Source organism: Eleutherodactylus coqui, chromosome 10 (assembly GCF_035609145.1).
Source record: "Eleutherodactylus coqui strain aEleCoq1 chromosome 10, aEleCoq1.hap1, whole genome shotgun sequence".
NCBI classification, from domain to species: Eukaryota; Metazoa; Chordata; class Amphibia; order Anura; family Eleutherodactylidae; genus Eleutherodactylus; species Eleutherodactylus coqui.
The window spans coordinates 60,000,355-60,027,940 of NC_089846.1; the positions used below are offsets into that span (position 1 = coordinate 60,000,355).

At 45.8% G+C, this 27,586-nt stretch overlaps 1 pseudogene; it reads left to right on the forward strand.

The window, feature by feature from the left end:
* The first annotated feature begins 1,183 nt into the window (after window positions 1-1,183).
* On the forward strand, window positions 1,184-26,316 carry LOC136581069 (cytochrome P450 2C8-like; annotated as a pseudogene).
* The last annotated feature ends 1,270 nt before the right edge of the window (window positions 26,317-27,586 follow it).

Sequence of the window (27,586 nt, forward strand, 5' to 3'; positions counted from 1 at the left end):
ATTATAGGCCTAGCCATGTGTCCTTTAAGTAGATTAGGGCCACAAGGGGTATCGTTCTGAACACGGGACAAACAGGGGTATCCATTTTGGGGTGAAAGTCTTCCTTCATATGTGTGCTGTACAAAAAAAACTGTTTTTAAATTGATACAACTGCCAAAAAAATGAAAATTGTAATTTTTTTCCTACTGCTTTGCTTAGATTTACTCAAAAATTGTAGGGTAAAAATACACAGTACACCCCTAGATGAATTCGTTAAGGGATCTAGTTTTCAAAATGGGGTCAAGTGGGAAATGGGGCCTAAATCACCTTCATGCTAAATTTCTGTTCTGAAAGCCACCGACTACTCCTTTCATTTTGGGCCCCGTTGTGCATCCACACATAAGATTAGGGCCACAATGGGTATGTCTCTGAACACGGGACAAACAGGGGTATCCATTTTGGAGGGCAAGTCTTCATTCATGTGTGTGCTGTACAAAAAAAGCAGTTTTTAAAACGACAGAATTGCCAAAAAAACGAAAATCACATTTTTTTCCTTTTGCTTTGCTTGAATGCATTCAAAAACTGTGGGGTCAAAATGGGCAGTACACCCCTAGATAAATTTTTTAAGGGATCTAGTTTTCAAAATGGGGTCACTTGTGGGGGTTTTCTTTGGTTTTGGCCGCTCAAGAGCTCTACAAATGTGCTATGGGGCCTAAAACGCCTTCAAGAAAAATTTATGTTCTGAAAACCACCGACTACTCCTTTCATTTTGGGCCCCGTTGTGCATCCAGACATAATATTAGGGCCATAATGGGTATGTCTGTGAACACGGGAAAAACAGGGGTATCCATTTTGGGGTGCAAGTCTTCATTCATGCGTGTGCTGTACAAAAAAAGCTGTTTTTAAAATGACAGAATTGACAAAAAAAACAAAAATCACAATTTTTTCCTTTTGCTTTGCTTGAATTCATTCAAAAACTGTGGGGTCAAAATGGGTAGTACATCCCTAGATAAATTCGTTATGGGGTCTAGTTTTCAAAATGGGGTCATTTGTGGGGGTTCTTTTTGGTTTTGGCTGCTCAAAAGCTCTACAAAAGTGCTATGGGGCCTAAAACGCTTTCAAGCAAAATTTATGTTCTGAAAGACACTGACTACTCCTTTCATTGTGGGTCCCGTTTGCATCCAGACATAAGATTAGGGCCACAATGGGTATGTTTCTGAACACAGGAGAAACGGGGGTATGCATTTTGGGGTGTAAATCCTCATTTTCATGGGCACTATAGGAAAAAAATATGTCTTTAAAATGACATATTTGCAAAAATGTGAAATTTTATTTTTTCTCCTCTAAATTGAATTAATTCCCGAAAAAACTGGTGGGGTCAAAATACTCATGACACCCCTCAGTGAATACATTTAGGGGTGTAGTTTTTAAAATGGGGTCATTTGGGGGGATCTATTATTCTGACACTCATGAGCCTTTGCAAACTTGGCTTGGTGCAGGAAAACAAAGTGTTAATCAAAATGCTAGAAAGTAATGTTAAATTTGTACGTCCTCTAAATGCTTAAAAAAAAACACAAGTTTTTCAAGTGTGCATTCAGAATAAAGTAAACAGATGGAAATATATATCTTATCAAAAATTTGTACAGTATGTTTGGACATATTTGAGATATTACAGTTGAAAATGTGAAAAAATGACAATTTTTTCAAAATTTTTCCAATATTGGTACTTTTAATAAATATACACAAATTATATCGGTCTCTTTTTACAACTAAAATGAAGTACAACATGTGGCAAAAAAACAATGTCAGAATCACTTGGATATGTAAAGCCTTTACGGAGTTATGCTACGCTGAACGACGCATGTCAGATTTCCAAAATTTGGCTCCGTCACTAAGGCGCAAACAGGCTTCGTCACTAAGGGGTTAATCTATCTTCTTAAATGGCGGAACAAGATAAAATAGAAGAACCTACCTCCAGGACCTACACCTCTTTCTGTCCTTGGGAATATTTTGCAGATTGGCACATCTGAACTGCCACAGTCTTTAGTTAAGGTATCTAAGCTTTAATATACCTCTATATTCATGATATTCAAGTAGAGAATCACTTGTTCAAATTTGTTTTCAATGACTATATTAGGATGTAAACAATATGACAGACAGCTTGGTAGTTAAATAGTTAAATGCACTATCAATAGCGATGTGACTGAGGGTGCATTCACACGAGCGTAGGCGTATTTACGTTCGCACGTGCGCAGCGTATAATCGCCGGAAAGAACGTTCTTCGTCGATCATGACCAGAGCTGGAAAGCGTATTATCGTTTGTTCCTACTTTGCAAACTATCTTTTCGGCCATCGAATATGCGTTGGCGCGTATTTCGGTCGCATGTGTTCCGTTTTTTTTTTCGGGTTGTCGTTTTTACGCGCCGTAAAATCGCCCGTGCGAACGAATACATTCGAAACCAACGCCTCAGATGGTCACATATATATGATTGGGCGCAAAAACGCACCGTTTACGCGCTCGTGTGAACGCACCCTGAAGATGTATATCTTATTTCTATTCTATCAACTACATAAGGGCTAAATTAAACTAATACAGAATACAGTTATTGCAATAATGCACATTTTATTATAGAAATTATGGAATTTTGATTTAAAAATTGTTTTAAAGACCTCTTTATTATTCTGACAATAACTACAACCTTGTGTTATGCTTATTGTATTGTAAAAAAAAAAACTGTTTATTGTGGACAATTGGTTCCCCAATCAATGGTTTCAGTGCTACATGTCAGATGCTCCCCAGCTAGTGTTGGCCCCACTGACACCAGGGTCAAGACCATATCACAGTAAATTAACATTTAAATGGATTGTATCATCAGGTTTATGCTGCCCAAACCATGGGCAGCATGAATCCGGGAAAGTGATGCTTGTTGCCTGCATGGATGTTTTATACTGAAACGCTGCGACATTTCAGAATAAACGCACTTTAGGCCTCATGTCCACTTGCACGCCGGGATTCCATTTTTCTGAATACCGCAGCGGGATCCAGCCGTGCCCGCAGACATGGACAGGAAAATACATTTTCTTACCTGTCCAGATCGAGCGCAGGATCTTTTCTTCAGTACAGTGGACACGCCGGTTGATGTGCCAGACGCATGCGAAGTAAAGGTTTTTTTTTCCTTTTAATTCTCCTGCTTACCCATGGATCCGCGGCACGTCCACAGTGACAACTGTGGCTGGTCTGCGGATTGGACTGCTTCCATTGACTTAAATGGAAGCTGTCCCTGCGGGATCCACAGAAAAATGGAGCATGCTGTGACTTCTTCCCGTGCGTGCAATTCGCATGCCAGGAAAAAAAATATAGTTGGGGGCCCTGGTACAGGTTTTGCATTGGGCCCAGGAGCTTCAAGTTATGCCTCTGTGTTAAGGGGTTAAGAGAAGTTGTTGGGGGGCCCCAAGATATACTTTACACCCGGGCCCATGAGCATTTAGCTCAATTGTACTGCCTCTCAAGGGCTTACTAGTCAACTGAGTATTCCTTTGACCTTAGTCCCACACATGATCTTACGCATCCTTTTCCATAGCATATTCTATATAATTCTACGCAACAAGCCTAAAATATACCTAAAATACTCATCAAATAATATTATTAGCTATATACTTTTTCATATTTCAATGTAGCTGAGTGAGAAGTATGGACCTGTGTATACCATCTACTTTTCAAGCCAAAGTGCAATCATACTAATTGGCTATGATACTGTAAGGGACGCACTGGTTGATCACGGAGATGTGTTCAGTGACAGAAGAAATTGAAGTACCAGGTTTTAAAGATTATGATAAGACATATGTAAGTGGGTACACCAATGGGAACTGTCAGAGCACACAATCACCCCCTTCCTGCATAATGTATCCTTGAACTGTAACCACCTGTGAGACACATTTTTTGGGTGCTCTCGTTAAGGAGACACAACACCCCTCCTGACCTACATTGCAGGCCACTCACCAGCTAAGCCAGAAACCTACTGCACACTGATGAGGAGCAAAGACCCCGATACAGCTGTCTATGCATAGTTTTTTGGCTTGTTTTCCAATTCCCAGTCATTGTTAAGACTTGTTAAAAAGTCACATTGATTTGAAGGAATGCTGCCATCCAATAGGTGGCGCTGCAGAGGTATTTTTCCATCTTCCTTATTGGCATAAAATACCCAGGGTACCTTGCATGGCCTTATAAGTCTCCTCACACACCTTGTAGGTATCCCCACATGCCTTTTGGGTGATCTCCTTCGGGAGAGACTATACCATCCCAGACCTACTCGTCCCCTAGGTGTCTCCACACACTTTTTGGGTGCTCTACTTAAGGAAACACGACACCCCTCCTGACTAACTGATGATTAATGATGAGTTATGTTGTTCTTTATGTTACCATGTAATGTGATTTTGTATTGTATACAGAACTGTATATGATGACTGAGTGCTTTATTGTAGGAATTGTAAAGTATATGTGAATTGCTGAATCACTCAGTGTGTACAGTGCAGTGGAGATATTGCTGTGCAGCAGTGAACATGCAGGAGAGCTAAGGTCAGGTCACGTGTGCAGTAGGTGCAAACACTGTAATGTGGTGTCTCACGGGTCGTATTCTAGGAGAAGACAAGTTATAAATAGCAGTAACTCAGAATATCTTATGGTTAGTCGGTTGGTGTATAAGTAGAGTGCTCTTAGCCAAGACCCACCTGTTATGAGCTAGTGCTAAGGATAATCTGCGGTTGGCCAGCAAAAGGCCCATTATCTGTGACATGTATTTAACCCCTTCCCTCCCCATGACGTATGTGATGGGAGCAGGGTAGTTCCCGCAAAATGACTTACCCTTATATCATAGGGATAGCGCAAGATCGTGACAGATCTCGTACTATCCGACAGCGGGAGCCGGCTGTCACTGATGGCTGGCCTCCCGCTGAACAGTGGGCGTGCATCAGAAATGCTCCCCCTACTGTTAACCTCTACCCTGCCGCGATCTAAGCAGATTGCGTCAGGGAAAGGGTTCATAGAAGGAGCACGCTCCCTCTGTGACTTCAGCCGGCTCTCGAGATCTTATCGCAGAGAGCCCGGATTGTTGCCATGGCAACAGGACACCAGATACCAGTGTCCTGTATCGCCAGTGCCTGTGAGTGCTGTAATAAGCGATAAGGCATTGCAGGACAGAAGTCCTGCAATGCTTTATCGTAGCGATCATTGGTGCTACAGTGTAAGTCACACAGAGGGACACAAATGGTGTAAGAAAGATCAAAATAATGTACAAAAAATAAAAATGTAAAAAAATGTAAAAAAAAAACCCTTATGCTTTTTCTCATATTAGCATAAAAAAATATTTTAAAACCCACATATTTGGTATTGTCGTGTCCGATAAGACACATGCAATAAATTGAACATACTTTTTATCCTGCACGGCAAAAAAGCGTAAAAAAAAAAAGGCTAAAAATCTTAGTCAAATGCTAATTTTTAGCATTTTGCCTCTCAAAAAAACGCAATAAAAGTAATAAAAGAAAATGTTATGCACCCCAACATGGTACCAATAATTACAGGTTGTCTCGCAAAAAATAAGCCCTCACATATCTCTGTCCATGGAAAAATAAAAAAGTTATAGGACTTTGAATGCAGCAATTTAGAAAAAAAGTTTTTTATTGCAGAAAAGTGGAAAAACCTAACAAAAATAAGAATTTTGGTATCGTTGTAATCGTACCGGCCCGCAGTTAAAAATGTAGTGTGTCATTTATGCTGCATAATTAATACTTTAAAAAATGTATGGCAGAATTGATGCGTTTTCTCTTCCTGCGATCATAAAAAAAAAATTAAAGTTTTACAATATAGTCTATGTACCCAAAAATGGCAACAATAAAAACTATAGTTCGCCACGGAAAAAACAAGCCCTTAAACGGCCGTGTCGACAGAAAAATAAAAAAGTTTTGAAAAATGGAGATGAAAATCTACCAAAAATCGTTTGGTCCTCAACGCCAAAATAGGCCATGTCCTTAAGGGGTTAATAAGGAAGGAGTGGCACCAGACTCTTGCAAGGTGCAGAGAGTGGTAAATTGCCAATCACCTCGAACACTGACAAAAGTGCAGGCATTTCTATGGTTCATAGGCAACTACCAACACTCAATCTGAGATTTGGCTAAGATCACAAGACCTCTCCTTGAATTGCTGTGGGGACAACCAGTGAAAGGAATGATGAAGAGAAGACCCATAATCAAATAGTGTAAAACTGTCCAAGAACAAACCTTCCGGGAGCTCAAAACACAAATGACCACCACTCCTATTCTGAACTTTGCTGATTATTCTTACAGATCCAAACTAATGATAATCTATAGAAGCTGATGGCCTTACTGTTAAAGAAAGAGGCCAGGACTGAGAAGACCATTGCTTCTGCCAGTTTCAGCCTTTGTTCAACAATTACAGCCCTTTCTGTGTTGAACAAATGGCCATAGTGTGGACTGTGACAGAATGTTTTGCCAAATACCTAACTAATGGAGCTATAAAGATTGTAAACTATTGATGGCCTATATGCAGGATCGACCATCAAAAGTGGATTGGCACGGGTCCACTGCCAAGACTTCAGTAGCTTAACTGTTATTTGAGCCAGTATGCTTGTGCACTGAGCAGATTTTTGCAGGAAGAAGACAGCTATGTTCCCACTGCAGTCATCAGGCTTGTATTACTGTAAAGTTTCCATCCACGTGAATACCTGTGAGCAATACCAAGCTAAGCCACTGTGATGGCAGTGGAGCTGTCTGCTTCCTGCAGAAATCAGCTAAAAGCATGAGCAGACCAGTCTGGCAAACAGCTGATCAGTGGGGGTCCCCGATGGAGAACCTTAACAGATCTACTGTTGATGGCCTCTCCAAAGAGAGGGCATCAATAGTTTGCAACTGGTCAGCCACATCAAGTTTTAGTCACATCTTCTCTCTGATGTGATTATCATACAAAATCCCAGTTTACATCACTATTAATCAAGGTGTAACTATAAAGGCTCCAGAGGTAGAACCTGGACCCTGGTGCCTAAGAGAGCCCCGAAGGTTCCACTGCCACATAAGAAGACACCAATGCAATAATATAAATGGCACATGGTTAGTGGGTGGTAAGGAAGCTTTAAGTTACGATATTACTATTATAGTACTTGTCACTGTGATATCACCATTATCAATAATGGCTGCATCATTTTCATGGCTGACAATAAAATTAAACTTTCAGGGATCATTATGAGTAATGGAGAAATATGGAAGACACTTCGTCGATTTTCCCTTATGACTTTAAGAAATTTTGGAATGGGAAAAGGAGCATTGAAGAGAGAATCCAAGAAGAGGCCCGATGTCTTACTGAGAGATTTACGAAAACCAAAGGTAGGAACTGAGTAAATAGGAATCATGCAAACAAGAAGATGTTGAAAGTTGCATTTTTACAACAGCTGGAAAATCCCAATTTTGAAAATAACGGAGACAAGTGTATTACAGCAGCAATTCTGCATCCATAATGTAGATGTGTGTCCTGGCCAGACGGCAGGGTTTTACTGATCTGAGCTCAGAGCATCATAGGTCCTTATGATGCTCTTAATTCGCGTCAGTAAACTCTGTCGTCTGGCTGGACACATGTTCGTATTGTGGATGTAGAAATGCAGTTGCAATACACTCATCTGAAGCCAGTCTTAGAAAAACATTGTTGTGTTTTTTTCCAAAAGAGCATTGCATCTGCTTAATTCACTTCAATGGGACTGGGTAATAAGAAAAACCTCTTTAGCTATTTCTGAGTTTAATCTGTTGCTGGGCAATAAGCATGACAAAGTATTGTTTGCCCATTACTTTAATAGGACCAACATAATCTACCACACTGTACACCCACATTAATACAAGTCTCTATTCCAGGCTTACAACCTTGTAAGAGGGTGGTCAAATGTTCCGCTTAAAAGAAAGCATTGCAGGACATGTTGGTTCATTGCAAGATTTTTTAAATTTTGCCTTCTTCACACAAAAATAGCACAGAAATGCTTGATGATTACAATTTCTAATGCAGTGCACAAAAGCTTAATGGCTGCAGTTCACTCTACTGTAAGTGTTGCTATATGTTTTGCAGTTGCTATCCTCTCCTGGTGGTGCAGAACACTTGAACTTTCTAGAACATAACTAGAATAGTCTTTATGATATGATTACAACTATGGAAGGTTAGCTTCAAAGGAACCTAAGGTCAGTGTTGTCTTCACACTGCTCGCTGGAATTGCATGGAATAACAACTCAATTAAATTTTAGTATGAGGGTCACTGCTACTTCTGGTCTTAATCCTCGGAGCTCTTCCACAACTGACCCCTACTATCAGTCCTGTTTGGTCCACTTCAGCACAGTCACGTTATACTACAGGTTTCAGAGCTGCCAATGTGCTGCTACTTGCCAATTGGCAGTCCCAGTCAGAACCAGCTGTAGCCTCTACCAGGATTGAGCCTAGCAACACTCAACACTCATTGGCTCCCACTTGGGCAACCTTCTCTCATAGTGATAGCAGGCTCCCCAGAATGCTGACAGCACACTCAGCCTATGACACATCAGCAAGATCCAGCACAGGACCCTTCAAGCTGTTCCGTCTCACGGCCAAGACTCTAATAGCTCCACTCCAGTCTACAGTGGCAATTATTCTCTGTCATCTTGCAGTCTTCTCCCAGTGATGTTGTCCTAGCCTTGTTAGACAATATCAAGTTTATATCTTTCCCCGTTTGAGCCATGTTATATAGTATATCCACTCACAAAAGCTTCAGACCACTGCCTCTCTTGTGAACAATTAAAAACACAATCAAACTTCAAAGTGTGTACTACTTGGGCTTGCTCATAGTACTATTCAGGCTTGTTCATAGGTGTCATCTGCAGTGGATCCTGCAATCACTTTTAGGCCTCCTTCCCACGAACGGATTTCCGCCGCGTAATTCGCGGCGAAAATCCGCTGCGTTGCACGCAGCTATTAGGTTCTATTGAACCTAATAGCTCCATGCTCACGATGCGTAATTCCACCGCGGAATTACGCACCGCGATTTCTCCCGTCCTCACCCGCAGCATGCTCTATTTTCTGCGGGTGAGGACGGGCTGTACGCACTGACGGCTTCCATTGCAGTCAATGGAAGCCGTCCATTCACGCTATCTCCCGCTGTAACCAGCGGGAGATAGCGTGAAAAAACGCTTTCCCGCCCACCGCCGAGCGTCATATGACGCCAAATGACGCGGTCCGGCCGCATCACGTGACACGGCCGGCCGTGCACGTGACAAGGCTGGTGACGCGAGAGCGGTGGGCGGTGACGAGCGGTGACGCGGCGGTGGTGGGCGGGGAAGCGATTTCACGCTATCTCCCGCAGGTAAGTATAGGGGCTCTGGGGGGCGCCGTGACGGGCTTCACAGCGTAATATTACGCTGCGGAGCCCGTCACGCTCGTGGGAAGGAGGCCTTATGCATATAATAAATCAGACACTATAGTTCAATTCTTACTTGTTACTTTATCTCACGATTTTCAAAACATACATACACACCATGAAGTGCTTTTAGTCTTTGAAATGCTTCAGTTCATGCACAGCAAGTCGAGGTAGTAACAAGACAGGAGAGCTAACCGAGAAAGTGCAGGATTGTGTTGCAGAACAACCTTGACAGAACCCAAAAAGTTCACTGGTGCACCTCTGATAAACAAGCCCGGGCCTAACACTTTACTATAGGCATAATACACTACACTGTAAAATAAAAGAGTGAATAATTTTACATACATTTCCATAAGAAAGTTGAAATGATAAAGCATTGGTAAATTGGTTGACTAGTTCTCTATATGTAATTACAGATACTCCAATTGATCCAACATATATTTTGCGACTCACTGTTTCTAACGTTATTTGCTCTGTTGTGTTTGGTGAGAGATTTGATTATGAAGACAACAAATGTATGTCTCTTCTGTCACTTATTCAAGCTTTTGACCAACTGCTGAACAGCCATTGGGGGCAGGTAAGTGATACAACAAGACTTTGTTCCTTTTTGTGTTCTTTTGGCAGATTCTATAGCTCCCAACACAGCTGGTCTAGCATCTGAGATATATGGAACGTCTGCTTTATAATTTAGATATGTGGTAGAAAGTTTAATAAGTTTTTTTTGTTGGATCTTCAATAAAAAATAGACATTTGACACAAACTTGTTTACACATTTTGCCAATTAATATGTCTTATAATTAGAGATGAGCGAGCGTGCTCGTCCGAGCTTGATACTCGTTCGAGCATTAGGGTGTTCGAGATGCTCGTTACTCGAGACGAGCACCACGCGGTGCTCGACTCCATTACATTTCCTTCCCTGAGAAATTTGCGCGCTTTTCTGGCCAATAGAAACACAGGGAAGGCATTACAACTTCCTCCTGTGACATTCCAGCCCTATCCCACCCCCCTGCAGTGAGTGACTGGGGAGATCAGATGATGCCCAAGTATTTAAATCTGCCCCGCCCGCGGCTCCCACAGATGCACGCTGAGAGAGATCAGGGAAAGTGCTGTCTTGCTGTAGCTGCTATAGGGAGAGTGTTAGGTGTTATTTTAGTCTTCAAGAACCCCAACGGTCCTTCTCAGGGCCACATCTGACCATGTGCAGTACTGTTGAGGCTGCTTTTAGCAGTGTTGCACAATTATTTTTTTTTTGTATATCGGGCGTGCAGACCATAGCGTCCTCAGTCTGCAGTCATTTTACAGAGTATAGGGGCAGTACTGGTGAGGCAGGGAAAGAGGTATACTGGCTATATAGGCAGTGGGCTTTTTCCCAAAAAGTGGAAAACAATACTATATTTCGTCTGGCAGTGACCGTCTTCAGTTTACGGCGTGTGTGCTGGGGGTAGTAGTCGCTGATTAATACCCAGCCTTGCGCATAATTGTTTCCTGGCTGCACTGGCCTTTCAGTAACCACAGTCATCCTCCAACAGGGAAATCCAAATACAGCGTATATCAGAGGCAGTGGGCTTTTTCCCAAAAAGTGGAAAAAAATACTATATTTGGCCTGCCTGTGACCGTCTTCAGTTTACTGCGTGTCTGCTGGGGGTAGTAGTCGCTGATTAATACCCAGCCTTGCGCATAATTGTTTCCTGGCTGCACTGGGCTTTCAGTAACCACAGTCATCCTCCAACAGGGAAATCCAAATACAGCGTATATCAGAGGCAGTGGGCTTTTGCCCAAAAAGTGGAAAAAAATACTATATTTGGCCTGGCAGTGACCGTCTTCAGTTTACGGCGTGTGTGCTGGGGGTAGTAGTCGCTGATTAATACCCAGCCTTGCGCATAATTGTTTCCTGGCTGCACTGGCCTTTCAGTAACCACAGTCATCCTCCAACAGGGAAATCCAAATACAGCGTATATCAGAGGCAGTGGGCTTTTTCCCAAAAAGTGGAAAAAAATACTATATTTGGCCTGGCAGTGACCGTCTTCAGTTTACGGCATGTGTGTTGGGGGTAGTAGTCGCTGATTAATACCCAGCCTTGCGCATAATTGTTTCCTGGCTGCACTGACCTTTCAGTAACCACAGTCATCCTCCAACAGGGAAATCCAAATACAGGGTATATCAGAGGCAGTGGGCTTTTTCCCAAAAAGTGGAAAAAAATACTATATTTGGCCTGGCAGTGACCGTCCTCAGTTTACGGCATGTGTGCTGGGGGTAGTAGTCGCTCATTAATACCCAGCCTTGCGCATAATTGTTTCCTGGCTCTGCTGTGTCCGTTATATGATCGCCGTCATCCCGCCAGAGGGAAAGAGTATACATATATACACTGCATACAGTGTCTGTCTGGTTTTTCACCTCACCATTTTAAAAAATTGAAGCAAAATAATTAAGGCCTACCACTGGCCTTTGGCCACTTGACTGGTTCTGCCCTGTGATATCCAGTAGCTCAGTCATACGCACCTAGGTCTGACTACAGACTTGCGCATAATTGTTTCCTGGCTCTGCTGTGCGTTCCGTAAGCTAAGTCAGCCTCCAACGACAGGCCAATAAGCGGCACATTTAATTACAGCGTTCTGTTTCTGCTCTACTCGTAATACACCATGCTGAGGGGTAGGGGTAGGCCTAGAGGACGTGGACGGGGGCGAGGACGCGGAGGCCCAAGTCAGGGTGTGGGCACAGGCCGAGCTCCTGGTCCAGGTGTATCGCAGCCGACTGCTGCGGGATTAGGAGAGAGGCAAGTTTCTGGGGTCCCCATATTCATCTCACAATTAATGGGTCCACGCGGTAGACCTTTATTAGAAAATGAGCAGTGTGAGCAGGTCCTGTCGTGGATGGCAGAAAGTGCATCCAGCAATCTATCGACCACCCAGTCTTCTACGACGTCCACAGCTGCAACTCTGAATCCTCTGGCTGCTGCTCCTCCTTCCTCCCAGCCTCCTCACTCCATGAAAATGACACATTCTGAGGAGCAGGCAGACTCCCAGGAACTGTTCTCGGGCCCCTGCCGAGATTGGGCAGCAATGGTTCCTCTCCCACCGGAGGAGTTTGTCGAGACCGATGCCCAACCTTTGGAAAGTTCCCGGGGTCCAGGGGATGAGGCTGGGGACTTCCGGCAACTGTCTCAAGAGCTTTCAGTGGGTGAGGAGGACGATGACGATGAGACACAGTTGTCTATCAGTGAGGTAGTAGTAATTTCAGTAAGTCCGAGGGAGGAGCGCACAGAGGATTCGGAGGAAGAGCAGCTGGACGATGAGGTGACTGACCCCACCTGGTTTGCTAAGCCTACTGAGGACAGGTCTTCAGAGGGGGAGGCAAGTGCAGCAGCAGGGCAGGTTGGAAGAGGCAGTGCGGTGGCCAGGGGTAGAGGCAGGGCCAGACCGAATAATCCACCAACTGTTTCCCAAAGCGCCCCCTCGCGCCATGCCACCCTGCAGAGGCCGAGGTGCTCAAAGGTCTGGCAGTTTTTCACTGAGAGTGCAGATGACCGACGAACTGTGGCGTGCAAGGTTTGTCGCGCCAAGATCAGCCGGGGAGCCACCACCACCAGCCTCACCACCACCAGCATGCGCAGGCATATGATGGCCAAGCACTCCACAAGGTGGGACGAAGGCCGTTCACCACCTCCGGTTTGCACCACTGCCTCTCCCCCTGTGCCCCAACCTGCCCCTGAGATCCAACCCCCCCCTCAGGACACAGGCACGACCGTCTCCCGGTCTGCACCCACACGCTCCCCTCCGCTGTCCTCGACCCCATCCAGCAATGTCTCTCAGTGCAGCGTCCAGCCGTCGCTAGCGCAACTGTTTGAGCGCAAGCGCAAGTACGCTGCCACGCACCCGCACGCTCAAGCGTTAAACGTGCACATAGCCAAATTGATCAGCCTGGAGATGCTGCCGTATAGGCTTGTGGAAACGGAGGCTTTCAAAAACATGATGGCGGTGGCGGCCCCGTGCTACTCGGTTCCCAGTCGCCACTACTTTTCCCGATGTGCCGTCCCAGCCCTGCACGACCACGTCTCCTGCAACACTGTACGCGCCCTCACCAATGCGGTTACTGCCAAGGTCCACTTAACAACGGACACGTGGACAAGCACAGGCGGGCAGGGCCACTATATCTCCCTGACGGCACATTGGGTGAATTTAGTGGAGGCTGCGACCGAGTCAGAGCCTGGGACCGCTCACGTCCTACCCACCCCCAGAATTGCTAGCCCCAGCTCGGTGGTGGTATCTGCGGCGGTGTATGCTTCCTCCACTAAACCACCCTCCTCCACGCAACCTCTGTCTCGCAATCAAGATGTGTCAGCAGCAGCACGTCGCCAGCAGTCGGTGTCGCGCGGCGTGGCAGCACTGCAGTGGGCAAGCGTCAGCAGGCCGTGCTGAAACTAATCAGCTTAGGAGAGAAGAGGCACACGGCCCACGAACTGCTGCAGGGTCTGACAGAGCAGACCGACCGCTGGCTTGCGCCGCTGAGCCTCCAACCGGGCATGGTCGTGTGTGACAACGGCCGTAACCTGGTGGCGGCTCTGCAGCTCGGCAGCCTCACGCACGTGCCATGCCTGGCCCACGTCTTTAATTTGGTGGTTCAGCGCTTTCTGAAAAGCTACCCACGCTTGTCAGACCTGCTCGGAAAGGTGCGCCGGCTCAGCGCACATTTCCGCAAGTCCAACACGGACGCTGCCACCCTGCGGACCCTGCAACATCGGTTTAATCTCCCAGTGCACCGACTGCTGTGCGACGTGCCCACACGGTGGAACTCTACGCTCCACATGTTGGCCAGGCTCTATGAGCAGCGTAGAGCTATAGCGGAATACCAACTCCAACATGGGCGGCGTAGTGGGAGTCAGCCTCCTCAATTCTTTACAGAAGAGTGGGCCTGGTTGGCAGACATCTGCCAGGTCCTTGGGAACTTTGAGGAGTCTACCCAGATGGTGAGCGGCGATGCTGCAATCATTAGCGTCACCATTCCTCTGCTATGCCTCTTGAGAAGTTCCCTGCAAAGCATAAAGGCAGACGCTTTGCGCTCGGAAACAGAGGCGGGGGAAGACAGTATGTCGCTGGATAGTCAGAGCACCCTCATGTTTATATCTCAGCGTGTTTTGGAGGAGGGGGAGGAGCATGAGGAGGAGGGGGAAGAGACAGCTTGGCCCACTGCTGAGGGTACCCATGCTGCTTGCCTGTCATCCTTTCAGTGTGTATGGCCTGAGGAGGAGGAGGAGGAGAAGGAGGATCCTGAAAGTGATCTTCCTAGTGAGGACAGCCATGTGTTGCGTACAGGTACCCTGGCACACATGGCGGACTTCATGTTAGGATGCCTTTCTCGTGACCCTCTCGTTACACGCATTCTGGCCACTACGGATTACTGGGTGTACACACTGCTCTACCCACGGTATAAGGAGAACCTTTCCACTCTCATACCCGAAGAGGAAAGGGGTTCGCGAGTGATGCTATACCACAGGACCCTGGTGGACAAACTGATGGTAAAATTCCCATCCGACAGCGCTAGTGGCAGAAGGCGCAGTTCCGAGGGCCAGGTAGCAGGGGAGGCGCGGAGATCAGGCAGCATGTACAGACTGTGTCACCGCTCCCCAGTCAAGGCTGAGTCGGCGGGAGCACTGTAAAAGGATGGTGAGGGAGTACGTAGCCGATCGCACGACCGTCCTCCCTGACGCCTCTGCCATCTACAACTACTGGGTGTCGAAGCTGGACACGTGGCCTGAACTAGCGCTGTATGCCCTGGAGGTGCTTGCTTGTCCTGCGGCTAGCGTCCTGTCAGAGAGGGTGTTTAGTGCGGCTGGGGGAATCATCACAGATAAGCGTACCCGCCTGTCAACCGACAGTGCCGACAGGCTTACACTCATCAAGATGAACAAAGCCTGGATTTCCCCAGACTTCTCTTCTCCACCAGCGGACAGCAGCGATACCTAAGCAATACGTAGGCTGCACCCGCGGATGGAAGCATCGTTCTCTCTCACCATCCAAAACGGGGACATTTCTGCTTCATCAATCTGTGTATAATATTCCTCCTCCTCCTGCTCCTCCTCCTGAAACCTCACGTAATCACGCCGAACGGGCAATTTTTCTTAGGGCCACAAGGCTCACTCATATAATTTTTCTTAAAAATTTTTATACGTTTCAATGCTCTTAAAAGCGTTGAAACTTTAACTTGAACCAATTTTTCGTTAAACTGGGCTGCCTCCAGGCCTAGTTACCACTTAAGCCACATTAACCAAAGCGATTAATGGGTTTCACCTGCCCTCTTGGTTGGCCATGGCCAATTTTTTTGATGTACATTAGTAGTGTTGATACAGCAATTTTTGTGGGCCCTCGCCTACAGTGTAATCAAATGAATTTTTAGCCCACCTGCATTAGAGCTGACGTTACATCCGCTGTGTTGGGCAATGCAATGGGATATTTTTAGATACCGCCGGTGGGTTCCAGGTAGCCACCCATGCTGTGGGTCCACAGGGAATTATAAATGCATCTGTTTCCACTTCTAAAGAACCCCAGTCTGACTGGGGCATGCAGTGTGGGCCGAAGCCCACCTGCATTAAGCACGACATTACTACCTCAGCTGTGTTGGGCAATGCAATGGGATATTTTTAGGTACCGCCGGTGGCTTCCTGGCACCCACCCATGCTGTGGGTCCACAGGGAATTATAAATGCATCTGTTTCCACTTCTAAAGAACCCCAGTCTGACTGGGGCATGCAGTGTGGGCCGAAGCCCACCTGCATTAAGCACGACATTACTACCTCAGCTGTGTTTGGCAATGCAATGGGATATTTTTATGTACCGCCGGTGGGTTCCAGGGAGCCACCCATGCTGTGGGTCCACAGGGACTTCACAATAGGGAGTTGTACCTGCCTGTGTCTATGAATTAAAAAGCCCGGTCTGACTGGGGCATGCAGACACCTTGACAGAATGAATAGTGTGTGGCACATAGGTTCCCCATTGCTATGCCCACGTGTGCAGCTCCTGATGGCGGTGGCACAGGATTATATTTCTCATTGCTTCTGTACAGCATTGTGGGCTATCGCCCAGCCCCTTTTAAAGAGGGTCGCTGCCTAGCCGTGCCAACCCTCTGCAGTGTGTGCCTGCTTTTCCTGTGGCAGACGCACTTATAAATAGACATGAGTGTGGCGTGGCATGAGGGCAGCTGAAGGCTGCGCAGGGACAATTTGGTGTGCGCTGTGGACACAGGGTCGTGCAAGGGGGGTTGGGCAGCATGTAACCCAGGAGAAGTGGCAGCGGAGTGTCATGCAGGCAGTGATTGTGCTTTGTTGGAGGTAGTGTGGTGCTTAGCTAAGGTATCCATTGCTAATGAGGGCTTTTCAGAAGTAAAAGTTGTTGGGAGGGGGGGGGGCACTCTTGCCGCTATTGTGGCTTAATAGTGGGACCTGTGAACTTGAGATGCAGCCCAACATGTAGCCCCTCGCCTGCCCTATCCGTTGCTGTGTCGTTCCCATCACTTTCTTGAATTGCCCAGATTTTCACACATGAAAACCTTAGCGAGCATCGGCGAAATACAAAAATGCTCGGGTCGCCCATTGACTTCAATGGGGTTCGTTATTCGAAACGAACCCTCGAGCATCGCGATAATTTCGTCCCGAGTAACGAGCACCCAAGCATTTTGGTGCTCGCTCATCTCTAATGTTTAGCTTTAGGTCCAGATTTTAATTTTTTTACCAGGGGCATAAGGAAAAAACGTACCCAATGATGCGTTATCCAGTTGCTTTCAAGCACAGAAATGCCCAATATGTGAACGTAACCTGTTGTATGGGCACATGGCTTTTTGTATGCAGATTTTGCTGGAATAATTTTCAGACCCCATGTAGTGTTTGCAGTGCCCCTGAGGTACCAGTGCATTTGAAACCCCCAACAACTGACCCCATTTTAGAAACAAGACCTCTTAGGGAATTTATTAAGGGGTGTAGTGAGCGGTTTGATCCCACAGGTGTTTGAGGAATTTTTTTTAACTATTTGAGTTGAGAACGAAAAAATTCACATTTTTCCAATAATGTTCAGCTTTAGGCCCAGATTTTAATTTTTTACCAGGGGCAGAAGGAGAAAACGTAGTCTGTAATGCGTTACCCAATTACTCTCGAGCACGGAAATGCCCCATATGTGGATGTAAACTGTCGTTTGGGCACATGGCAGGGCTCAGAATGAATAATTTTTAGACCCCATGTAGTGTTTTCAGTGCCCCTGAGGTACCAGTGCATTTGAAACCCCCAACGACTGACCCCATTTTGGAAACTAGACCTCTTAGGGAATTAATTAAGGGGTGTAGGGAGTGATTTAAACCCACAGGTGTTTGAGGAATTTTTTTTAACAATTTGAGTTGAGAATCAAAAATTCCAATTTTTCCAATAATGTTTAGCTTTAGGACGAGATTTTTATTTTTTACCAGGGGCAGAAGGAGAAAACGTAACCCATGATGTTACCCAACAGGAAAATGCCCCATATATGGATGTAAACTGTTGTTAGGGCGCAGGGCTCAGAAGGGAAGGACTTGGCATGTGGTTTATGTACAAGCTGTGCAAAGTATATCAGGGTAAAACGTCAGGGCAATAATAAAATTAAAATTTCAGGGATGTGTGGTAGATCTTAAAACAATTATTTATACACAGAGCGGATTGTGTGGGGCACGTTTCACACTGGTATACGGTGTCTTTTCTTATCCCCTGTTTATAGCAGACTCTGCACCTCTTTTGGGTCCTTCCCTTCATCGCAGTGGAGGGAATTTCACTGGGAAAATGCTGCCCTGGTACAATTCTTGTGGCCTCGCTTCCAGAAGTACTGGGCCTCTCCCTCACCTCCTGGTCCCCAAATATTAGGTCATTGATGACTTCCTCCTGAAATTCAAGGAATGTCCCCCTATGGCCTGCACCTCGGAACAGCACGTAGGCATTATACAGTGCCATCTGTACGAGGTGCACGGACAGTTTTTTGTACCACACCCGTGTTTTCCACATGGCTTTATACGGCTTCAGTACTTGGTCTGATAGATCTACCCCTCCCATGTACTTATTATAGTCGAGGACGCAGTCTGGTTTAGGGATCTCTGCACTGGTACCTCGTACTGGGCAGAGGGTACTGTTGAGGCCGTGTATTGTCGTCAACATAAGGACATCCCTCTTGTCCTTATATTTGACACACAATACATTGTTGCTGCATTGGGCCCGGCTCTCACCCCTTCTGAGCAGTTGCCCAAGCAGCGTCTTAAGGAGGCTTTTTTTATTTTTCCGAACAGTGCCACATGCCACTGTTCCTCTGGAAGTGAGGCACTGAAACAGGGGGACACTGGTATAAAAGTTATCCAGGTACAGATGGTAACCCTGGTCTAATAGTGGGTGCACCAGTTCCCACACTATTTTCCCTGTTACTCCCAGCACGGGGGAAGGGGGCATTCTGGGGGCTTAATTTTAGTGTCCTTCCCCTCATAAATGCGAAACTTGTGGGTGTACCCTGATGTACTTTCGCACAGCTTGTAAAACTTCACGCCATACCGTGCCTACTTACTGGGCAGGTACTGGTGGAATTTTAGCCTCCCCTTGAAGTGTACCAGGGACTCATCTACTGCAATATTTATCTCTGGGGTATACGCCTGGGCAAACTTACAGTTAGAATGGTCTATTATGGGCCTGATTTTATATAACCGATTGTAATTGGGGTGATCGCTGGGGGGGCACTGCTAGTTGTCATGTTAGTGCAGGAATTTTAAAATACTTTCAAAGCGCGTCCTCGACATCGCCATGCGGAACATTGGGGTGTGGTACAAAATATCGGTAGACCAGTACGCCCTGATCGTTGGCTTGTTTATTAGCCCCATAGTTAGTATAAGCCCCCAAAATGTTTGTATCTCTGGTGCAGCCACAGGGGTCCACTTATCGGGTCTGGCATAGCTGGAGGTGGGATTTTGTTGAATAAAATTCTGGGCATACAAATTAGTCTGCGTAACAATGTGGGCAATAAATTCTTCTGAAAAAAAAAACTTGAAGAAGTCCTTCCCTCTGAGCCCTTCTGTATCAAATTGAATCCCTGGGTTCCCAATAAAATCAGGGATCTGGGGTCTGAAATCTTCAGGGGTACTCCAGTGAGCATCAGATTCATTGGGGTCAGTGGCGGTCCTTGGACGCCTTCTGGGGGGTGCAGGGAGCTCAGACTCGCTTCATGATGAGGAGGAGTCAGAAAATGCCAAAAAAGTAGCGTCATCACCACTATCTCAGTCTGATTCTGATGCAATGATTGCATACGCTTCCTCTGCAGTGTACCTCCTGCGGGCCATAGTAATATAAAATTGGGCACACGGGGAAAAAGTTTTATTAGATAGGACACTGCGGGATGGGGTGACCACGGGACGGGGTCAGAAAGACAGCGGAAATGTATGTGGTGTATTCATACTGAACAATACCGCACTGAGCACACGCTGTTTTTTTTTATTTTTTTTTATATATATATACTGACAGACTAAACGCTACACTGACTAACTACACGCAACACGCTACATTGACTAACTGCACGCTACACACTAGACGGACAAACTGCACGCTACACACTAGACGGACTAACTGAACGCTACACACTAGATGGACTAACTACACGCTACACACTAGACGGACTAACTACACGCTACACTGACTAATGACAGGTGACGGGGTAGGTAATGAAATGGGAACCACAGGAACTTTTTTTTTTTATTTTTTTTATTTTTTTTACACAGACGAATACACTGACACTAAACGGACTAACTACACGCTACACTGACTAATGATGGGTGACGGGACAGGTAACGAAATGGGAACAACGGGAACTTTTTTTGGTTATTTGTATTTTTTTTTTCTACACAGACGAATACACTTACACTAGACGGACTAACTACACGCTACACACTAGACGGACTAACTACACGCTACACTGACTAATGACGGGTGACGGGGTAGGTAATGAAATGGGAACAACAGGAACTTTTTTAATATTTTTTTTTACATAGACGAATACACTGACACTAGATGGACTAACTACACACTACACACTAGACGGACTAACTACACGCTACACTAACTAATGACAGGTGACGGGATAGGTAACGAAATGGGAACAAACGGGTTTTTGTTTTTTTTTACACCAAGGGATACACTGACACTACACGCTGCGCTACACTACACTGCTGATCGCACACTACAGGTCACTCACTACACTACACTTCTGATCCCTCACTCACTACACTTCTGGTCACACACTACAGTACACTGCAGATCCCTCACACACTACAGATCACTCACTACACTACACTACACTTCTGATCACACACTCACTACACTGTTGATCACTACACTACACTACACTTCTGATCACTCACTACACTACACTGCCGATCACTACACTACACTACACCACCAATCACTTCACTACACTACACTACACTACACTGCCGATCACTACACTACACTCACTCTCTGCCTAATCTACACACTAATCGCTCTTTTTTTTAACAGAGCACACAGTAGGTGTTCTCTCTACAAGCACCGGAAACACACTGAGGTGCTTGCAGACAGAGCCCCTACTCTAAACAGCACGAACTCCGCTGCTGCGCTGTGACCAATCACAGCGATTGTGGGGGAGGGACCGCTGTGATTGGTCCCCAGCCCAGACGCAGCGCTTGTCTGCTGACTATGTCAGCAGATGTCACTGCTGTGTCGCTGGCGATTGTCACCGCGGCGACACTTTAATGACATGACGTACCAGTACGTCATGTTGCGGGAAGTATCACGCTCCCATGACGTACCGGTATGTCATGGAGCGGGAAGGGGTTAAACTAGAGATTGATGGGAGTCCCGTGAGCTTGACTCCCACCAGTCTGATACCGATGACTTACACTAAGGTGAAGCCTTAGAATTGGGTTGGAACCGCCCACCCCACCCCCCTAATTATTAAACTGCTAAGTATCTTTTCAGGAGCAAAAGAATCCAAACACAGAATTTAAAAAAAAACAACCTACAGGGGACAGTTATGGACTTGTTCTTTGCTGGAACGGAGACTACAAGTTTGATAGTTAGATATGGCCTTCTCATACTTATGAAATAACCAGAAATACAAGGTGATACAACTATATTGCTAAAGTACACAACTTAACCGTATATAGTCCTATCCTTTATGAAATTTCCTTTTCTGTATTTCAGATAGAATATACAAGGAGATTGATAATGTAATAGGCAACTATCATTATCCAGCAATAGAAGACAAGAGTAGGATGCCATATATAGAAGCTGTGATCCACGAAATTCAAAGATTTGCAGATATTGTACCTGTAGCAATGGTTCATGCTGCAAGCAAAGACACAACCTTTAGGGGCTACCACATTCCAAAGGTAAGATGATCTTCTCAACAACTCGTTTGACTTGTTATGTTTCTCTTCTCTGAGATTAGAATATTTTTTTCAAAAAACGCACAATTCTTGTCTATGGCTGTGTCTGCATAATTTCCTGCACAGCAGAACAGTGAAGAATCAACACAAAGACCTTTAATCCTCCTCATTAAAATCTCTGCTCACTGTTTGTTTCATTTGCTCAGACTGACCCATTCAAGATTCTTCTAAAGCAATTCTCCATTGTTCATGTATGCAATTTCCTTCACTATTTTTATAGACAACTCAGGTCAAAGATCATTTGATTTCTGCAAATTAGTTGCTGTGCCCTCAAGTACAAACTGGCAAAACATTGTTTTATTATATTCACTTGAATAGGACTGAACTGCAAACTTGGACTCAGTCTACGCACAAGAATGGCCTTTTTTCTAATCTTGGACAACCACTTTATGCTTATTAATAAAAGTTCTTGTTTTTGTACATTTCCTTGTTTTGTACATTACTAATCAACATGTTTGGCACATTTACTTTCAAGGAACTTTGTTGTTTCCAGTCCTGACCTCCATCCTAAAAGATCCCAAAGTATTCAAGAACCCATATATGTTTGATCCAGGGCATTTTTTAGATGAAAATGGTGACTTTAAGAAAAATAATGCCTTCATACCGTTTTCTGCAGGTAAAATAGCAGTCAGTTATATGCCATAACTAGAGATGAGCGAACATACTCATCCGAGTTTGATGCTCGCTCAAGTACTAGGGTGCTCGAGATGCTCGTTACTCGAGACGAGCACTACGCGTTACTCAAGTCAATTCCATTTCCTTCCCTGCATGTTTAGCGCCATTTTCTGGCCAATAGACATACAGGGAACGTATTACAACTTCCTCCTGTGATGTGACAGCCCTATCCCACCCCCCTGCAGTGAGTGGCTGGTGAGATCAAGTGACCGCCAAGTATTTAAAGCGGTCCCGCCCGCGGCTCACCTCAGACACACGCTGGCAGAGATTAGGGAGAGTGCTGTTACTGCTGTTCCTGCTATAGGAAGAGTGTTAGGCTACTGTTAGTGTCTTCAAGAACCCCAACGGTTCTTCTTAGGGCCACATCTGACCGTGTGCATTAAAGCCTGGATTTCCCCAGACTTCTCTTCTCCACCAGCGGAGAGCAGCGGATCCTAAAGATTCTTTTCGCTGCAACCGCAGATAAAAGCACTCTTCTCTATCACCGGGAAAACGGGGCATTTGTCTTTGTCAATCTGTCTCTGACATTAGTCCTCCTCCTGCTACTTCTCCTCCAGAAACAACATGTCATCGCGCTGAACGGCCAATTTTTCTGCAGCCCAAAAGGCTCATCTACATCTACCAATGTTTTTACAATTTTGCTAAGTTTCAAAAGTATTGAGACTGAGTATTGAGTATGAACCAATTTTTTCAACAGGGCTGCCTCCAGGCTCTGTTACAAATTAAGCAACAGTGAGCTGTATCTTTAATAGGGGTCTGCCTATACTGCTGCCACTTACATGTTACAGGGCTCTGCCTATACTGCTGCCACTTGAATGTTACAGGGCTCTGCCTATACTTCTGCCACGTAAATGTTACAGGGGTCTTCCTATACTGCTGCCACAAGGATGTTACTGGGGTCTGCCTATACTGATGCCCCATTAATTTTCCAGGGGTTTGCCTATACTGCTGCCACAAGGATGTTACTGGGGTCTGCCAATACTGCTGCCACGTTAATGTTACAGGGGTCTGACTATACTTCTGCTAGAGAAATGTTACAGGGGTCTGCTTATACTGCTGCTGCAGAAATGTTACAGGGGTCTGCCTATACTGCTTCTACATAACTGTTACTGGAGACTGCCTATACTTCTGCCACATAAATGTTACTAGGGGGTCTGCGTATACTTCTGCTACTAAAATGTTACTGGGGTCTGCCTATACTCCTGCCACGTAAATGTTACAGGGGTCTGCCTATACTTCTGCTACAGAAATGTTACTGGGGTCTGTCTATACTGTTATTACAGAAATGTTACTGGGGTCTCCCTAGACTTCTGCAACATAACTGTTACTGGGGTCAGCTTATACCTTAGCTACAGGAATATTACAGGGGTCTGTGTATACTATGGGTGCACTAAGTCTTCCCATCGCGCTGTTCTACCTATCTGGCCCCCCCAAAAAACATGACTGACTAGGGCATGGATTGTGGGCTGAGGCCAACATGTATTTCCTGTCACGTAACCTCAGCTATCCAGGGCACTGCAATGGGATTTCTTTATGTACCGTCTGTGGGTTTCTGCTAGCCACCCATGCTGTGGGTGCACACAGATTTGCCATAGCGGAGTTGTACCTGCCTGGCACTTTAAAAAGATAAACCAGAATGTCTAGGGCATGGAGTCTGGGCAGCAGCCAACATGTATTTCCTCTCACGTAACCTCAGCTATCCGGGGCACTGCAATGGGATTTCTTTATGCACCGTCTGTGTGTTCCTGCTAGCCACCGATGCTGTGGGTGCACACAGACTTCCCATAGTGGAATTGTACCTGCCTGGTACTTTTAAAAATAACCCAGAATGTCTAGGGCATGGTGTGTGGGCCGCAACCAACATGTATTTCCTCTCACGTAACTTCAGCTATCCGGGGCACTGCAATGGGATTTCTTTCTGTACCGTCTGTGGGTTCCTGCTAGCCACCGATGCTGTGGGTGCACACAGACTTGCCATAGTGGAGTTGTACCTGCCTGTCCCCAAAACACTAGAGGAGGCGGCAACATAAAATGATGCAGAAAATTATGTCATACAAAGGAACATGTTTATTGTGTCCAAGTTAAGATAGGCAACGTTTCGACCTATAATTAGGTATTTTTCAAGCCAAATAACTAGCCAGTGGAACATGGACTGCATATCCTGATCCTTATGTTATTTGGCTTGAAAAAGACCTAATTATAGTTCGAAACGTTGCCTATCTTAACTTGGACGAAATAAACATGTTCCTTTGTATGACATAATTTTTGGCATCATTTTATGCTGCCTCCTCCTCCATTCTTCTACTTTACATGTTCCATGGGGCTTAGGTCCATAGCCCCTAGGGTGGCTTTGCATTTATTGCTGACGCTTAAGTCTTGGAAATAATTTTTTTCCTCCCCTCCGAGTGGATTTTTATCCCGCGGGTTGTCTTTGCGAGTGCCGTGGTCTCCTCTCTTCTTCTGTTCCCAAAACACTGACAGACTTGGGCAGGGTGCAGAGTGCAGATGGTTTACCCCTTGCGTTGTCGATGAGGTATCCGACACCCAAACAGAATGAGTACTGTGTGGACATATGGAGTCCCCATTGCTATGTCACTCACAGCACCTTGGGCCACACAAGGTGTTTGCTGGGACAGAGGCTGACCCAGGGCCCGCTCACATACTTCCCACACCGAGTATTGCTGCATTGTGGAGATGTGTAGAAGCGCTGGGCTGGCAGCAGAGTACCCTTTATGCCCACATTTGCAGCTCCTGACGGAGGTGGCACAGGATTGGAATGAAGATCGAACGCCAATCTATTATCAATTCTCAACAGCATTGTGGGCTATCGCCCACACTTTCAAGGAGGGTCGCTGCCTGACCCTGCCAACCCTCTGCAGTGTGTGCCTCTGGTTCCTCCTCATGGCAGATGCACTTATAAATAGACATGAGGGTGGTGTGGCTATGAGGCCAGCGTGTGGCATGAGGGCAGCTGAAGGCTGCGCAGGGACACTTTTGTGTGCGCTGCGGACGCAGGGTCGTGCGGGGGGGGGGGGGGGGCGGGGGGGTTGGGCAGCATGTAACCCTGAAGAAGAGGCAGCGGTGTGTCCCGCAGGCAGTGATTGTGCTTGGTTGGAGGTAGTGTGGTGCTTAGGTAAGGTGTGCCTTGCTAATGAGGGTTTGTCTGAAGTAAAAATTGTTGGGGGGGGGGCACTCTTGCTGTTATTGGGGCTTAATAGTAAGACCTGGGAACCTGAGATGCAGCCCTGCATGTTGCCCCTCACCTGCCCTATCCGTTTCTGTGTCATTTCCATCACTTTCGTAGGTTTTGCAGATTTACACAAATGAAAACCTTAGCGAGCATCGGTCATATACAAAAATGCTCGAGTCGCCCATTGACTTCAATGGGGTTCGTTACTCGAAACAAACTCTCGAGCATCGCGGAAAGCTCGACTCGAGTAACGAGCACCCGAGCATTTTGATGCTCGCTCATCTCTAGTCATAACACAAACCTTGACTGAAATGTAGTAACTGAAATGCGAACATAATCTAATTGTAGTATCTTGTGCAATTATATACTATTTATGGTCATTATGTCTCCTTGGAAAAACGCATATGTATGGGAGAAGGTCTGGCTCGCATGGAGCTCTTCCTCTTCTTAACTATTATTATTGCAAAAGTTTACATTGAAGCCCAAAGTAAATAGAAAAGACTTGGATATCACTCCTGAACCAAATACCAATGGCTCAAGACCCAGATCATACCAAATGTACTTTGTCTCTCGCTGAAAAAGTCCTATCTACTTTGGTAGCTTTATTAAAAACTAGAGATGAGCGAACGCGTTCGTCCGAGCTTGATATTCGTGCGAATATTAGGGTGTTCGGGATGTTCGTTATTCGTGACGAACACCATGCGGTGTTCTGGTTACTTTCACTTCCTTCCCTGAGACGTTAGCGCGCTTTTCTGGCCAATTGAAAGACAGGGAAGGCATTACAACTTCCCCCTGCAACGTTTAAGCCCTATACCACCCCCCTGCTGTGAGTGGCTGGCGAGATCAGGTGTTCGCCTAATATAAAAGTCGGCCCCTCCCGCGGCTCGCCTCAGATGCGGTGTGAGTTAGATGAGGGACAGTGCTGTTTATACCGGAGCTGCTGTAGGGAAAGAATTGGTAGTTAGTGTAGGCTTCAAGACCCCCCAAAGGTCCTTATTAGGGCCACTGATAGCTGTGTGTTGGCTGCTGTTAGCAGTGGGATTTTTTTTTTTTTCTCAAAATCGCCTCTGCAGACCGTTGCACCTGGCATTAGGGACAGAAGTGCTGCATAGGCAGGGAGAGTGTTAGGAGTGAGTGTAGCCTTCAAGAACCTCAACGGTCCTTTCTAGGGCCATATTTATCCGTGTGCAGTACTGTCCAGGCTGCTGTTGGCTGTGCTGCATTTTTTTTGGGCTTCTCAAAATCGCCTCTGCAGAGCATTGCACCCTCCATTGATACTGCAGGGAAAGAATTGTATAGGCAGGGCCACAACACAGTTATTATTCATAGAATATACGCAGTGCTGCCTGTTGGTGGGAAAAAACTGAAAACAAATCTATTTGTCCAGCCTGTGTCCGTCCTTACGCCTGTGTAGACGTGTGAGCTGCGTGAAAAACATTGCTAAATCATACGCAGCCAGCTACGCTTTACTGCTGGGTTCGCCATTTGCTTTCCTTAATTGGGAAAAAAAAATACCTGCTCTCCAAGAGTTATAATAACTCTGCTACCCTCACGTTCTGTGACACATAAGCAGGGACACAGCGCAGTTATTAAACTTCGCAGGTTCATTGAATATACGCAGTGCTGCCTGTTGGTGGGAAAAAACTGAAAACAAATCTATTTGTCCAGCCTGTGTCCGTCCTTACGCCTGTGTAGACGTGTGAGCTGCGTGAAAAACATTGCTAAATCATACGCACCCAGCTACGCTTTACTGCTGGGTTCGCCATTTGCTTTCCTTAATTGGGAAAAAAAATACCTGCTCTCCAAGAGTTATAATAACTCTGCTACCCTCACGTTCTGTGACACAT